General features: G+C 32.5%; 1 pseudogene; it reads left to right on the forward strand.

Moving 5' to 3' along the window:
• Window positions 1-4,014: 4,014 nt before the first annotated feature.
• Window positions 4,015-16,270, forward strand: part of LOC149183816 (U-box domain-containing protein 13-like) — a 39,310-nt pseudogene continuing 27,054 nt past the window's right edge.

The raw sequence follows: 16,270 nt of genomic DNA on the forward strand, positions 1-16,270 counted from the left end.
TACATTGAAATCAATGCATCTAGTGTAAGAAGTCAAATAGGAATAGAAATCACCATCTACATTGAAATGAATGCATTTAGTGCGAGCAATCAAATAGGATTAGAAATCATCTACATTGAAATTAATGCATCTACTGAAAGCAATCAAATATCATTAGAAACCAACATCTACACTAAAATCAATGCATCTAGTCCAAGAAATCAAATTGGATTAGAAATCACTGTCTACACTGAAAAAATGTATCTGGTGCAAGAAATATTCGTCCCTCTCCCCCCTCCCATATATATATCTATATCGCCCTCCATCTATCTTTATTTTCCACTCTATCTCAATGCCCCAAACACACATGCTATCTCACTTCATATCTATTAGTCTCTTTGTCCCTCCCTCCCTCTCTCCATCTCTCTCTTCTTTCCTGTCTTCACATTCCATATATATCTCTATCTATTTCCCTATGTATATCACCACCAAAACATACACTCTATTTCTTCAATCTATCTAGTTATCACTCCCTCCTCCTCTCCCTCTCTCTCTCTTTCTCTCTCTCTTCCCCTTCTTTCCCTCTCCCCAACTTCTATCTCTCTTCGCTACTTCTTTCCTCTCTCCCTCTCTCCATCCTCTTTATCACTCTCTCTTTCTCCCCACCTTTCTCTCTATATTTCTTTTTTCTGTCCTCTCTCTCTCTCCCCCTCCAACTCCATCTCTCTTTCCCTCCCTCACTCCACTCTCTCACATCCTCTCTCTCTTCCTTCCTCTCCTCCTCTCTCTCTCCCTTAGTATTATGCCTCCAACTCTATTACTATATCCCTCCCTCTCTCCATCTCTCCTCCATTCTCTCCATCTCTCCTTCTTTGTCTTTATCTCAGCCCCAATCATACACACTCTCTCCCCATCTCTCCATTTTTACTCCCTCTCTCCCTCCACTTCTCACTCTCTATGTATTTCTTATTCCCTCCCTCTCTCCCCCTCCAACTCCATCTCCCTATCCATCCGTCTCTCCTCCTCTCTCCCTCCTACATTCCTCCTCTCTCTCAAATCTTCTCTCTCGTACTTCCTCTTTCTCCCTTTCTCTCTTACCTCCCTCTCTCTTCCCCCATCTCTCTCTCTCTCTCTCTCTATGTTACTATATCCCTCCCTCACTCCTTCTGTCTCCTTCTCTCCCCACTTCTCTCTATCTCTCTTTATTTATCTCTTTCTCTCACACGTAAAAATACACTCTTTCTCTCCATCTCTCCCTTGTCAATCCCTCGTTCTCTCCACTTCTCACTCTCTATGTCTTTCTTCTTCCCTCCCTCTCTCACCCTCTAACTCCATATCTATATCCCTCCCTCTTTACTCCTCTCTCTCATCCTTCCTCTCTTTCCCTTTCTCTCCTACATTTATCTCTCTTCTCTCTCTCTCTCTCTCTGACCTCCAATCCTCTCCATCTTTGTGTCTCCCTCTCCCTTGTCACTCCCCCTATCTCTCCACCTCTATAACTTTATGCCTTTGTTCTTACCTTCCATATATATAGAGTTGATATAGATCATGATATAGTAATATATATTATAATATGACAAATTTAATATTGGATTAAAACAAAGTTATTATATTTTATAATATCAATATTATGATATATTAATATGAATATTAGATTTAATAATAATAATAATAATCTTTTAATATTAATATTATGGTTAATAGTATTTTTTGCATGGTATTAATAATAATTTGGCCCATGGTATTTTGCCCATAGGCTTCACCAAAATAAAACCTATTTTTTGAGTGTTAGTAAGTGTAAAGAGGTTTATGGAGAAAATATAAAAAGAGGCTTTATTTATTTAGCATACCTCTTGTTTATTTATATTTTTTTTTATTTAGCATATTTCTTTTATTTACAATGGCATTTGGCCCATAGGCTTGGTATATAATTAGATGTTGATTTCTAATCTTATTTGATATGTTTTTATTCATTTACCATACATCTTTATACCTCAGTATTTAAGATTAATCAGATCATTGGGATTGGATCGACGTTTCAAACCAGCTAATGTGGTTCATCCTCATGACAAGGTGAGAAATGAGTAGATCTGAGGGAATAAATAGCAAGGATGCATCGCTACTCAAATTTAGTCATTGGAAATTAGTCATTAGGTAACTTGTTAAATTGTTTAATAATTTAGTTTTTATGTAATAAATAAATATTATGTTTGTGAGAATAATTTCGGCAAAATCACATAAAAATTCATTTGTCGACACGTTTCGAACCAACCAGTGTGGTTCATCGTCATGACAAGTTGAAGATCCAATCTGAGTGATAAGTTAAATAGGGACAGCAGGCCATTCCAACAACTATATTTCACTGAGTAACGGATAAACAAGACCTCTAACGGCTAGGTTTCACCAAGGCCCAAGGGGAGGGATCAAAATTTATTTATTTATTTAAGAATATAAACTAATATCATATTACTAATATGATATTAGTTTATAGTTTATTCATAAACTATAAACTAATATCATATTAGTAATATGATATTAGTTTATATTCTTAAATAAATAAATAAATTTTGATCCCTCCCCTTGGGCCTTGGTCAAACCTAGCCGTTAGAGGTCCTGTTTATCCATTACTCAGTGAAATATAGATGTTGGAATGGCCTACCATCCCTATTTAACTTATCGCTCAGATTGGATCTACTTGTCCGGACAATGAACCACACTGGTTGGTTCGAAGCGCGTCGACAAATGAATTTTTATGTGATTTTGCTGGAATTATTCTCACAAACATATTATGGATCATAGAAGTCTAATCTCTAAATAAATATTATGTTTCGATATTATAAAATGATAATATAAATTTAGCTGGAAAATAGTTGTTGTGTGATAAATAAAAACTATATCTTCATATTATAAATGGAATAATAATTTTAATATTATATTAAATATTACAATAATATTGTTAGTTAGGGTTTGACCCATAATATTATAAACTAGTTATTATGAAGAAATAAAATAAATCATCTATAACTAATTGATTAAATAATGTATTTTAATAATAATTTAATATTATTAGTTCATGTAATAGTATTAAATCTTATCAATAATGTGTTGATGGTATTCTTAATATTACTATAAGTATAGAGATTCATAATATTAAAATTATTATTTTAGAATTATTATTGTAATATTTGAAATCAATATATTAATTTCTAGAATAATAAAATATAATTATTTTAGTCTACTATTTTAATATCTATAAGGATAAAATGACTATAATTGGAATCTCGTAATTTGTTAAATAATGTATTGATGGTATTTATATTAAAATTATTACTTTCGAATTATTATTATAATATTTTGTATTCAATTATAATTCAATACATTATAAAAAGACTATAATTGGAGAATGGTATTCTTATTATTTTAAATTCAATATATTAATTGTTTTGACATTTATAAAAATAAAAACTATATATGGAAGGAGGAAAACAAATCGCATGGAAAAAAAAAAATCCACCACCAAACAAAGAAAAATAATACTAGATCAAGGGGGATAAAGCCTAAAGGCGAGAAGGGAGACCCAGCAAGAACAAAAAGGGGAGAGGAGAGGGAAGGGAAGAAGGATCAAGAGGAGAGGGCTGGAATCCAACTTTTACTTAATTTCCAGCCATCATCCCTATTGAGGTTTTTGGCATGCCTCTCTATTTCAATTGCTTCTCTGAGTTTCCTGTGGTGGAAATGGTCAACCCTAGCGATGACTTTGGATTCTTCAATGCAAACATGGTGTTTCGATTTCACAGAATGCTCAGCAAGGGCTGATGTGCGAGAGCAATTATGTCTAATGTCAGCTACATGCTCACCGATACTATGTTTAATATACCTACCCGTCTCTCTAATATAAGGGATACCACATGAACAGGGGATACGGCAGACCCCTTTCATGTCTTTAGGGTCAATAGGGTCCTTAACGGACCTAAGGGAATTTTTAATGGTCTCGATAGGTTTGAAAGAAGAAGAGACATTCATCTTTTTAAGGATATGGGAAATGCTATCCATGGTCCCTTGGATAAACGGGAGATGAACCTTGGTGATAGGATTGACGTGGGTCGGTTTTACTCTACGCACTTTGCTGGCTTTATGAAACGCCTTGAGGCCCTCGGTCCTACTGTACCCATTATTTTGAAAAACTTCAAGAAGATGAGATTTCTCCTAATCAAGGTGGATATCATTAGAGATTCTTAGAGTCTGGTTAGCAAGAGTGTTGAGAACACTGAATTTCTGAGAAGGGAAGTGATAAGAACTAGGATGGAGATACTGTTTCGTGTAGGTCTTCTTTTGAAAAACTTGGTCACAGATGGAACCATCATCCCTCCTTTATTTTATTTTTTAATGCGATTAGTTTTCCTCCTTCCATATATAGTTTTTATTTTAATAAATATCAAGAGAATTAATCTACTGAATTCAAAATAATATGAATACAATACTCCAATTATAGTATTTTTATAATATATTGAATTGTAATTGAATAAAAAATGTTATAATAATAATTTTAAATTAATAATTTTAATATGAATACAATCAATACATTATTTAACAAATAACCAAATTCCAATTATAGTCTTTTATCCTTATACATATTAAGATAATAGATTAAAATAATTATATTTTATTATTATAGAAATTAATATATTTATTTAAAATATTACAATAATAATTCTAAAGTAATAATTATAATATTATGAATCTCTATAATTATAATAATAATAATAATAATATCATCAACACATTATTGATAAGATTTAATATTATTACACAAACTAATAACATTCAATTATTAATAAATTACATTGTTTAATCCATTAGTTATAGATGATTTAACTTATTTCTTCAAAACAACTAGTTTCTATTATTATGGGTCAAACCCTAACTAACAATATTATTATAATATTTAATATAATATTAAAATTATTATTACATTTATAATATCAAGATATAATATTTATTTATCACACAAGAGCTTTTTCCTGCAATTTATTCCATCAGAACTACTAATTTCTCACCTTGTCCTGAGGATGAAATAAATTAGCTTCTTCGAAATGTAGACCCATTCCCAACAATGTGATTAATCCGAAAGGCTGATATATACATTATGGATCACAAAACTCTTAGATCTAACATCTTTATACCTATTTTATATTTATTTATTTATGATACCTCTTTTATGAATATGGTAATTGGCCCATGGTATCAATAATTATGTGTCCAATAGGATCCACCCAAATAAAACCTATTTTTTGAGTTTTCATAAATATAACAACGTTAATGGAGTAAATTTAGAAGAAGGTTTTATTTATTTACCATACCTCCAGGTTCTTTTTTTTTTTTTTTTCTTTAGCTTACCTTTCGAGTAAATATAAAAAAGTCTTATTTATTTACCATAGCTCATTTTTTTACTATTCCTAAACCTCTTTATATTTTAAATTTATGTTGTGTTTATACATAATAATAATTAGATTGATTTTTAAATAGGGCCGACATTAGATTATCAATGTTAAAAGTTAAATATTAATGCTTCGATTTACATTTATGTTTACATTTACATTTAAGTTTACATGTTTATGTTTTTAAGTGAGATCTACCCCATGGGTGCAATAATTATTTTATTTTTAATTTGAAGTTACAAATAACTTTGAAAAATATATATAAATAACTAGAAAAAATTTTATATTAATTAAAGTAACATAAATTTCAATTAATTGAAAGTTAAAATAATATTATTTGAATGAAAAGTTTCTTTCTATTTTCAAAGAGAGTAAAAAGATTTGTAATTATTTTATTTAAACTTTGAATTACAAAAAAAATTAATAATTTAATAATTTAAATTGTTGTAAATTTGGGGTTTTGGGTTATTTTTCCCTAAATTGTAGGGGTTATAGATCATCTTGCCTTCATAATTGCCAATGTAAAGGCATTGTTTTACATTTGGGATTGTTTCTACTAGGGTAACACCTATCTGAATCTCTAGGAGGATAAAACTCATCCAGATAGTGCCGCTAGATTTTCAGTCGATCCATGTGTTTGGAGCCCCTGAAACTGAACCATCAGAGTGATTTTAGATTCTATCTGCATTGAACTAGCGACAACTAGTTGGGAGCTAGAGAAAGAGAGATGCAGTGAGCTGCTTAAACTTGGGAAAAATGAGTAGGTTTTTAGATTCGAAGTTCCTTGTAATAAAGACCTGGTGGGTGCTTCAGATGTTGGCTACATGTCAGGCAGTTCGCAACGATGCCAGATCAATGGATGTCAAGGTTTCATGAAAGTTGGTCTTTGACAAAGTTGAAGAATCCCTTGGATCCAATGTTGGATTAATCTCACATTATTGTTGAGCTCAGAATGATTGATCCAGTGGTTACGAGATTAATATCATATTGTTGTTGAGCGAAATCAAATATTCAACTTGCAAAATGACTGATATAGATTAAAATAATTATATTTTATTATTATAGAAATTAATATATTTATTTAAAATATTATAATAATAAGTCTAAAGTAATAATTATAATATTATGAATACCATCAACACATTATTGATAAGATTTAATATTATTACACAAACTAATAATATTAAATTATTAATAAATTACATTATTTAATCCATTAGTTATAGATGATTTAAGTTATTTCTTCCAAACAACTAGTTTCTATTATTATGGTTCAAACCCTAACTAACAATATTATTATAATATTTAATATAATATTAAAATTATTATTACATTTATAATATCAAGATATAATATTTATTTATCACACAAGAGCTATTTTCCTGCAATTTATTCCATCAGAACTACTAATTTCTCACGTTGTCATGAGGATGAAATAAATTAGCTTCTTCGAAATGTAGACCCATTCCCAATAATGCGATTAATCGGAAAGACTGATATATACATTGTGGATCATAAAACTCTTAGATCTAACATCTTTATACCTGTTTTATATTTATTTATTTATGATACCTCTTTTATAAATATGGTAATTGGCCCATGGTATCAATAGTTATGTGTCCAGTACGATCCACCCAAAAAAACCCTATTTTTTGAGTTTTCATAAATATAACAACGTTAATGGAGTAAATTTAGAAAAAGGTTTTATTTATTTACCATACCTCTAGGTTTTTTTTTTTTTAACCTTACCTTTCGAGTAAATATAAAAAAAGTCTTATTTATTTACCATACTTCTCGTTTATTTATATTTTTATTTATTTACCATAGCTCATTTTTTTACTATTCCTAAACCTCTTTATATTTTAAATTTATGTTGTGTTTATACATAATAATAATTAGATTGATTGTTTATCAATGTTAAATGTTAAATATTAATGCTTCGATTTACATTTATGTTTACATTTACATTTAAGCTTACATGTTTAGATTTTTAAGTGAGACCTACCCCATGGGTGCAATAATTATTTTATTTTTAATTTGAATTTACAAATAACTTTGAAAAATATATATAAATAACTAGAAACAATTTTATATTAATTAAAATAACATAAATTTCAATTAATTGAAAGTTAAAATAATATTATTTGAATGAAAAGTTTCTTTCTATTTTCAAAGAGAGTAAAAATATTTGTAATTATTTTATTTAAACTTTGAATTACAAAAAACTTAATAATTTAATAATTTAAACTGTTGTAAATTTGGGGTTTTGGGTTATTTTTCCCTAAATTGTAGGGGTTATAGATCATCTTGCCTTCATAATTGCCAATGTAAAGGCATTGTTTTACAGCTGGCATTGTTTCTACTAGGGTAACACCTATCTGAATCTCTGGGAGGATAAAACTCATCCAGATAGTGCCGCTAGATTTTCAGTGGATCCATGTGTTTGGAGCCCCTGAAACTCAACCATCAGATTGATTTTAGATTCTATCTGCATTGAACTAGCGACAACTAGTTGGGAACTAAAGAAAGAGAGATGCAGTGAGCTGCTTAAACTTGGGAAAAAATGAGTAGGTTTTTAGATTTGAAGTTCCTTGTAATAAAGACATGGTGGGTGCTTCAGATGTCGGTTACAGGTCTGGCAGTTCGAAACGATGCCGGATCAATGGATGTCAAGGTTTCATGAAAGTTGGTCTTTGACAAAGTTGAAGAATCCCTTGGATCCAATGTCGGATTAATCTCACATTATTGTTGAGCTAAATCAAATATTTAGCTTGCAGAATGATTGATCTAGTGGTTACGAGATTAATATCATATTGTTGTTGAGCTAAATCAAATATTCAGCTTGCAAAATGATTGATCCAATGGTTAGCTATTAATATCACCTTGTTGTTGAGCTAAATCAAATGTTCAGCTTGCAGAATCATTGATTCAATTATGCACTGTGGCAAAGGTCAACTATCTTGATTCTTGGTCGATCCAGCTAGATTTGGTGAGTAACTCTTAACAAAGTGCGAAGAAGCATTTCGTAATTAATTTTAGATTTTCCAAAGTATTTCCAAATTATTATTTTTTTATTAGATTACATTTTTCATATATATCTAGACGATGAGAGTGGATGGCTCCAAACTTAGATTTGACATTTTTTAATTATTTAAATCATATTTATTTGATTTTTCTATAGCTTCTCTACATTATTTATTTCTCTTGGAAGATCAGATCTTCCATATATGTCTTCAAAACTTTGACCCAAAAAACCATTATCATTTTTCTCTTAAATGTGTTATTTTTTTTTTGGTTGAATTCAAATTGCAGATATCGGCAGACATGGTTGCGAATGCAACTTTAGCAGCCATGGCAAAACACATAGGAAAGCATGGCATAAAGGTTTATCAGGTTTCTTCTTTGGTGGTAAATCCCATAACAATTCAAGAATTTTTAAAAATAATATTTGAACATTTTAAATGTAATCCATACATTGATAGCAAAGGAAACCTAGTAAAATTGTTGAAGCAATTGACCTACATTAATACTATGGAGAATTATGGGCAGGATCTAGACACAGTGGTTAGTTCACCAAAAAACTAAGTTGTAACGATACTCTGTGTTTCTTACTCAAAATTTTGATGAATATAAGTGGAATTTGAAAAGTTAAAAATTTATTGATGTAAATTTTACTTTGCATATAATTTTTGTTCAAGGAGTATATTCATTATTTAATCTAGAAAATTAAATGAATCACTGCAAACTGATAGTCATATTGCAAATAGCGGGGTTATCAATATCATCTAAAAAATATATGTGATAGAAATTGAAGCACGTGGAGAAGATCTATGAGCCATATGCATTCTACTAAGGAATGTGAATTATGTGGAATGGAGATGAAATACAAATTTCTTGGTGTTGTATTGTTTTAAACATTTTGATTGGTAATCAAGGAACATACATAAATAATTTTTTAATATATTTGTGCAAATTCGATACAATTCTGAAAAATGGTTTAAGAGATCTATGAAGATGAACAAGACAGTTTTAGATTTGATGTGAAGATGAACAAGACATTTTCGGATTTGATGTTAAGATTATCTAGTGGAAAAATTACATCAGAAATATTTATATTCCCTCACTTGGTGAATATATCTTAAATGGGTGAATATGTATCATTGGATCATAATCATTGCAATGGCCATGAAGACATCAATTTTCCCTTCATATGGTTCACTATTTCTAGGATAGTGATGGGGCTTGTTGGAGTAGAAAGTTGTCTATATATATAAATGGAGGTTGCACCAATGTGAACGTTGAACTCATTTCCACCATAACTGATCTCATTAATGATGTGTTTATATTGCAGGGAGGGATTTACATGTTCTCAAATATTACTCCATGGAAATATAGGCTGGTTTATTCCCATCATGAATACATAAACTACATCAATCATTGAGGAATATACAAATATCAGGTCATATCAAATCCCACTAAAATTATTTTCAAAAAGGAAAGGCCATGATATTTTTCTCTCTTTGCCTTCATTTCATACATAGGATAAGTTTGGAGATTCCTTAACAATGAGTGTCCAGAGGACAGAGTAGCCCTCCATGAAATCAAACGTGAATAAGTGGAAAGAGCAAGCTCTATGACCCAATTGTTAAACAGAGGAAGAAGATACAAGGTCATACCTAATATCGATCCTAGCTAGGATGGCACTACGCATGAGGTACAATTATTGAGTTTTATAGAGTATATCTTCTATAATATTATCTTTCAAATATTTAATTCTCATTTTCCCTTAACAATTATCCAAAGAGGCTCTACAAAGATGGATTTGGGCTTTGGAAATCTTGTAGTAGATGACATCTTTTATGTCCCAAGTTACGATATGGATGGCTTACAGGGGAAATTTTAAGAACCCCCCCTAAATTTATAAATATAATAAATGGGCGAATCTCCATGGTATATAGGAAAAATGGAAGGCGATTTTATCAATAATATAATATGTATATATAATTTTTTGGCGAATCTCTCACCAGGCATGGCGAATATTTTACTCAATTATAAAATCTTGTAAGATCTTGGCGAGTCTTTAACTAAATAATAAAACTTTGTAAAGTCCTAGTGAATCTTAGCATAGGCTACATGCTGGTTTAATTCCCCCTTTTAAATAGGCTACCTTCCAGGTGAATACCATGGGTCAATACCATGTGCCATTTTGGTGAATACCATGGGTCAATACCATGTGCCATTTTTATTTTTATTAATTCTAATATTAGGGTTAATAATGGTTTTTTGCATGGTATTAATAACAATCTAGTCCATGGTATTTGTCCCATAGTATTTTGGCCATAGGTTTCACCTAAATATAACCCATTTTTTGAGTGTTTGTAAATATAAGGTGACTTATGGAGTAAATATAAAAAAATGTTTTATTTGTTTACCATACCTCTCGTTTATTTATATTTTTATTAATTTATCATACCTCTTTTACAAATAAAACCTCTTTCTTGAGCCTTCATAAATAGAACGAGGGTTATGGACTAAATATAAAAAGAGGTTTTATTTATTTACAATACGTCTAGTTTATTTATATTTTTATTTATTTACCATATCGTTTGAGTAAGTATAGAAAGACGTTTTATTTATTTACCATACCTCCACTTTACTTATATTTTTATTTGTTTACACCGTTACATGTATATAAGGTGACTTATGGAGTAAATATAAAAAATGTTTATTTATTTACCATACCTCTCATTTATTTATATTTTTATTAATTTACCATACCTCTTTTATAAATATGGTATTTGGCCCATAGGATTCACTTAAATAAAACCTATTTTTGAAAATGGGCGAATGGATTCACTTAAATAAAACCTATTCTTGAAAATGGGCTAATGGAAGGTTGTAAGTCCTAATTTCAAGGGCTAAATTTACCTTTTTTACCCTCTCCCTTAAAATAAGGTGGGCTATTTGAGGTGATTTGTAAAAATGTACTATGATACAAAATATTCGCCCACTAAAAATTTAAAACCCCTTAATTTCGCCAAAGGGCGAACATTCGCCCCTAAAATTATCCTTGATGGCTTAGTTGTTTGTCAGGGTAACTCTATTTTAGGTGTTCATGTATGCCTTTATTTAGGTAATTTCCATGAGGTGAAGTTCCCTCAAAGAAGCCCCTTGGCCAAATCAAGCGCTTTGTCATGCAATATCTGATGCATATGGGAAATTTCCTTTTAATTTTATTCCATGTGGAAAATAAAATTTGTTTCCATTCTACAAGGTTGAGAATAGAATATTTGATGTTTCACTTCCATCTATAGAGGTTCTCGTTGAGCACAGTGATTTTAATATATCTTAGCCATTTCAAGTCACATGTTTCTCAGTTGGAGGACTTATGGTCACTTTTGAAGGAGTCTGTTTTGAAGGTGTTAAGATATTAGTTGATGGACGAGAAAGAGCTACAACATATGTCTAGGGATATTAAAAACTTGATCATGCAACATCGACATGCTACACAATCAAGGCTGGGAAGGATCACTTCGCGTTTAGCAATTTCGAGAATTTCATGGTTGTGCCAAACATGGCTTTAATTGAAAATATAGAAGAAACACATTATAATATTTGTGGTTCCCTAAAATTAATGACAAATGGCTATTATGGCAAGCATCAAGTTAGATTGACACATGGGCCAAACAATGTTAAGCCTCAACTAAAAAGGATTGATGATATGGGAAATTTCTTTTCGAGGTTCAACCATGTTAATATCGAATATGCCACTGACCACAAGAGTAGAACGTGATTATTGTCTTCAACTTTCACCATCACATATTGATGTGATAGTAACTAGACCAATGTTTGGGATTGAATTTATAAAGGCCCTTGTTGATATCCCTAGATCGATGATATGCAAGGAAGGATGTGACTCCTCGGTTTCTATATCACTTACTTTTCTAGTTTTTGAACCCTAGGTTCAAAGAAGATTAACTCTTTAAGTTTAACAAATGAGAGTAGTGACTTCATATTTGAGAAAGCCATACATGTTTCATTTCATCTTGAGGTAAAACATGGACCTTCATCTAATTTGTTAGAGTGGGATGATGACTAGTGTTGGGAGAGAAAGGTTATTGATGTCATTGTTGGTGTTTCTGATCATTTAGAGATAGTGTTTATCCAAAAAGGCTATTGGTTGCATATTATGTCTACTCATTATGTGGCTTCTTACATCGTACAACCAAATAAATAACCAATGAATTTGTTTATTAAGAAAGAATGGTAGCAAATCTTCTTAGAAGCTTCTCATGTGCACATGCTTCATTTCTTTAACTTGTGCATTTTCTATGAAATGTCCTCATTAGAATTCAATGTATTGAACCATAAGCATATATATTTGACTAGTGAAAAATATCTAATGAGTGGTGAAATACATGTTGGTTCAAGTTCTTGTCCCAAAGCAAATGGTTTGTCTCGAAGCATTATCATAGACATATGGCAAAAGGAGGGTGCATTTATAGATATGATCAATAATGTCAAAATTGTTTCAAGTGATAATGGACCTAGCAACATTGTTGTATATCTTTACACTCACTGGGTTAATCTTGAAGATGAAATGGTCTTTGTTTTGACAGATAAAAGGAATGCTAGTGAGAAAAATAGTTTTGAAAATGTGTTATTTCAAGAGGTCGACACGTTGTTGTTAAAACTGATGGATGCAAACTTGCTATTACTTCCTTTGTGGGGTGCCTAGAAAAGTAGATTTAGGTTTAGTGCTTCCAGCAATCCCAGTTGTTGACATTAAAATAATTTCTCAAAATTAGAGTAGCAATGGTCTTCTGAAAAAGGGTGACTTGGTTCTTCAAACTTTGATAGGATCAGATGGTCTGTTTTTGGGTGGTCCTTTGTATGATGATACTGAGTACTATGTTGAAGCTTCCAAGGGATATCATTCAAAATAAATTTTGTAAGACACTTTCTAAAGCTTAGTTGTATGCTCATCCAATTTGATCAGATGCCCTACTTGACTAGCCAAACCATAAAGAATATTTGATCATCAGTATTCGACCTTCTATGCACTCCCTACATTTGTGGTCCTCAGTAATGGAATCACTGAATCTGCATCACACAACAGTTAGATATAGACAAAACCTCTTCAATCGCATTGCTTCAAACCACAACCATGTAAGTCTGGATTTTACTATTACTTTCAACAATTTAAAATGAAACCAATGTAAATGCAAGTTGTATGTGGATAAAATATAAACCACTGTAAACGCAGGTTGTCTTGTATGTGTATGCAGGGGCATATATGGTAAAATATTTGAGAGTGAATGGGATACTATTTCAAGAGCTTTCATGCTCTATCTTGAGACTCAATATGCAACGTGGAAGTAATTTGATCGTAATGGAAATAGACTCATATCTCGATAATGCATGCAATTTCTTTGTGGACATATTGATTGAGATGATGGGGAGATTTAAATCATTAAAGGAGTTGGTGATATGTGTTGTGCCCTTGCTTAAAGAAATATGTATCTTCTCAATTTGTTGTTCAAGATGCTTCCTAATCTCCAATATTTGTTAATGAGTGACAACTTTATCTTGGTAAAAACATAATTTCGGATTTTCTTTTACATGTGCAATGAACATCATGTTTCAATGTTTAAGAATGTTTGCATTTTCTACATAGTTGTCAGGTATAGCATAATTGTTTTTTATACAAAGCATATGTTGGTGTACCTTATGTTGACTATTATGTTTTGGTTCATTATTATGTCCTGTTTGCAGTGTTAGCTACCTATACCAATAGGTTTCATATTTCATGATTGGCTATGGAAGGTCCAAATATGCTCTGCTTTGATGACTCAAAGATCACATATTTCCTAGAGAATCTGATATGTGCTTATAGTTTGGTATGGACTTAAAATTTTGATGGATGGTCCAACAGTCTAATCTGGATCATTCCATGGTTTAAATTTGCAGTTTTAGAATAGAGAAAGGAGTCTGTCCAAACTGTTTAATCTTGGCAGACAAGTAGTTCAGGTAGAGAAGAAAAGGCTCCCAACAACTTAATCTGGGACCTTGGAAGAGATAAGGGTAGAAGTAGATAGAAAAAAACAAAGAAAAAGCCAAAGAAAAGAAAAGGCAAGTAAGGGTTTGCAAGTCCAAGTGCACCCTCCAAGAAGAAATAAAAAAATGCTAGGTAAGTAGCTGGGCAAGTAGTTGGGGTTGCAGAAAGGTTATCTTTACCATTGCAGATATGTTAACTGTGTTTACCAGAGTAAAATAAATCAATTGACAAGGTGTTCATCTTCATCAAGTTACAGCAAGGAGCATGACTAACCTCCCTTCTTCCCCCTTCCATTTCATTACTAACATCCCCTCATCAGGTGAGATTCATGGAAGAAGATCATGGTTTCATGGTGGTTCTTGTTCATTCAAAAGCCACATTTCTTGTGTAAAAATCTTTTCATTTTGATCTACTCTTTAAACCAAGTGTTTCACAAACAAACTCAGTGTTTTCCCCCTTCATTCCCCCATCCATATTAACTCTAACTTTACTATGTAAATCCCTATATCACCTATCCCCTACTAATATTAAACACCATGGTGTATAAACCCTAAAATTTGTATAAATATCCCTCCTTTTGGCACTATAGCCAATAAGTTCTCTGTCAGGGATCAAATGGCATCTGGTCACTTTGATGAACCTAACCCTAACCCCCTCCCCTCCTCTGAATTCATTTGGCCCCTTGAAAAGCTTCATTTGTTAAAAAGAGTCTCACAAATGACCTAGTTTTCCCTATACCCACTTCATTTACAAAAATAACCCCTAAATACCCACTTTATTCTCTTATCCATTGTATTGGGGCTATCTTATTGCGCATATGAAAACCTTACAAAACCCCTTTATCCATGAAACCCCTTTGAAACTACCAAAAGACCCAAAAAACCCACTTTTGACTGCTTAACCAAAGTTTGCGCATATATTCAATTTTTCGGAATATGTTGAAAAGATATTAAAACATATATAGTTATTCCTCCGCCCGCGGGCCCTATCCACAGTACATGTCATCCCCCCGACAGCCGTCCGATTGGATCTTGAGCATCCAACGGCTCTTATCACATCGGAGCGGCTCCGACGTCTGCCGTTTACCCGCCGTATATACCGGTCACGTCACTCCCCCGACAGCCGTTGGATCGAGCCCTCCAGATCTGACGGTCAGCGTTGATATCGGAGCGGGTCTCACGTCCGACGGATATCGTCCGATATCCGTAAAAAGGTTACGTCACTCGGCAGCCACGCATCCTCACCACAGCTTGTCAGAGGTACGTCTAACAGATTCCCCCCCGTACCATTAGCGGTGCGATATGAAACCGCTGGCTGTTTCCAGTTTCGGCTTTTCCGCCTATGCTACGTCACCTCCATGTCATCCCACGTCACTGCCACCATGCCGTCATGTCAACCCTTGCACTCGACCATCTGCTGACCTGTCCTGCCACTTCACCATCCCCGTGGACCAATCAGAGCCCGCCACCTCACCTATGACATCATGCTGACGTCAGCAGAAAAACGCGCCAAAAGTCCAAAAAACCAATTATATGGTGAAATTTCGCGTTTTTTCATACTTTTCGCTCATTTGCTATTATTTCCTCTGCATGCTATTTCACGTCCTGAACTGCGCCACCTGTGGGAATCAACCTGAAGACCTCCAGAGCATCAATTCCACCCACAGTTACGACCTCTGTTCGCGGTTAGCCAGGTATTTCTCATAGTTCATCCTCCATACGCCTAAATTCACTGTAAATTGCTCAGAACGCTTAAGGAACACTGAAACTCACTAGTTCACTGACAATTTTCCACT

The sequence above is a fragment of the Pinus tabuliformis genome, chromosome 3_2 (assembly GCF_031772625.1).
Source record: "Pinus tabuliformis cultivar Carrire ecotype Pingquan chromosome 3_2, CPIR1, whole genome shotgun sequence".
In the NCBI taxonomy this organism is placed as follows: Eukaryota; Viridiplantae; Streptophyta; class Pinopsida; order Pinales; family Pinaceae; genus Pinus; species Pinus tabuliformis.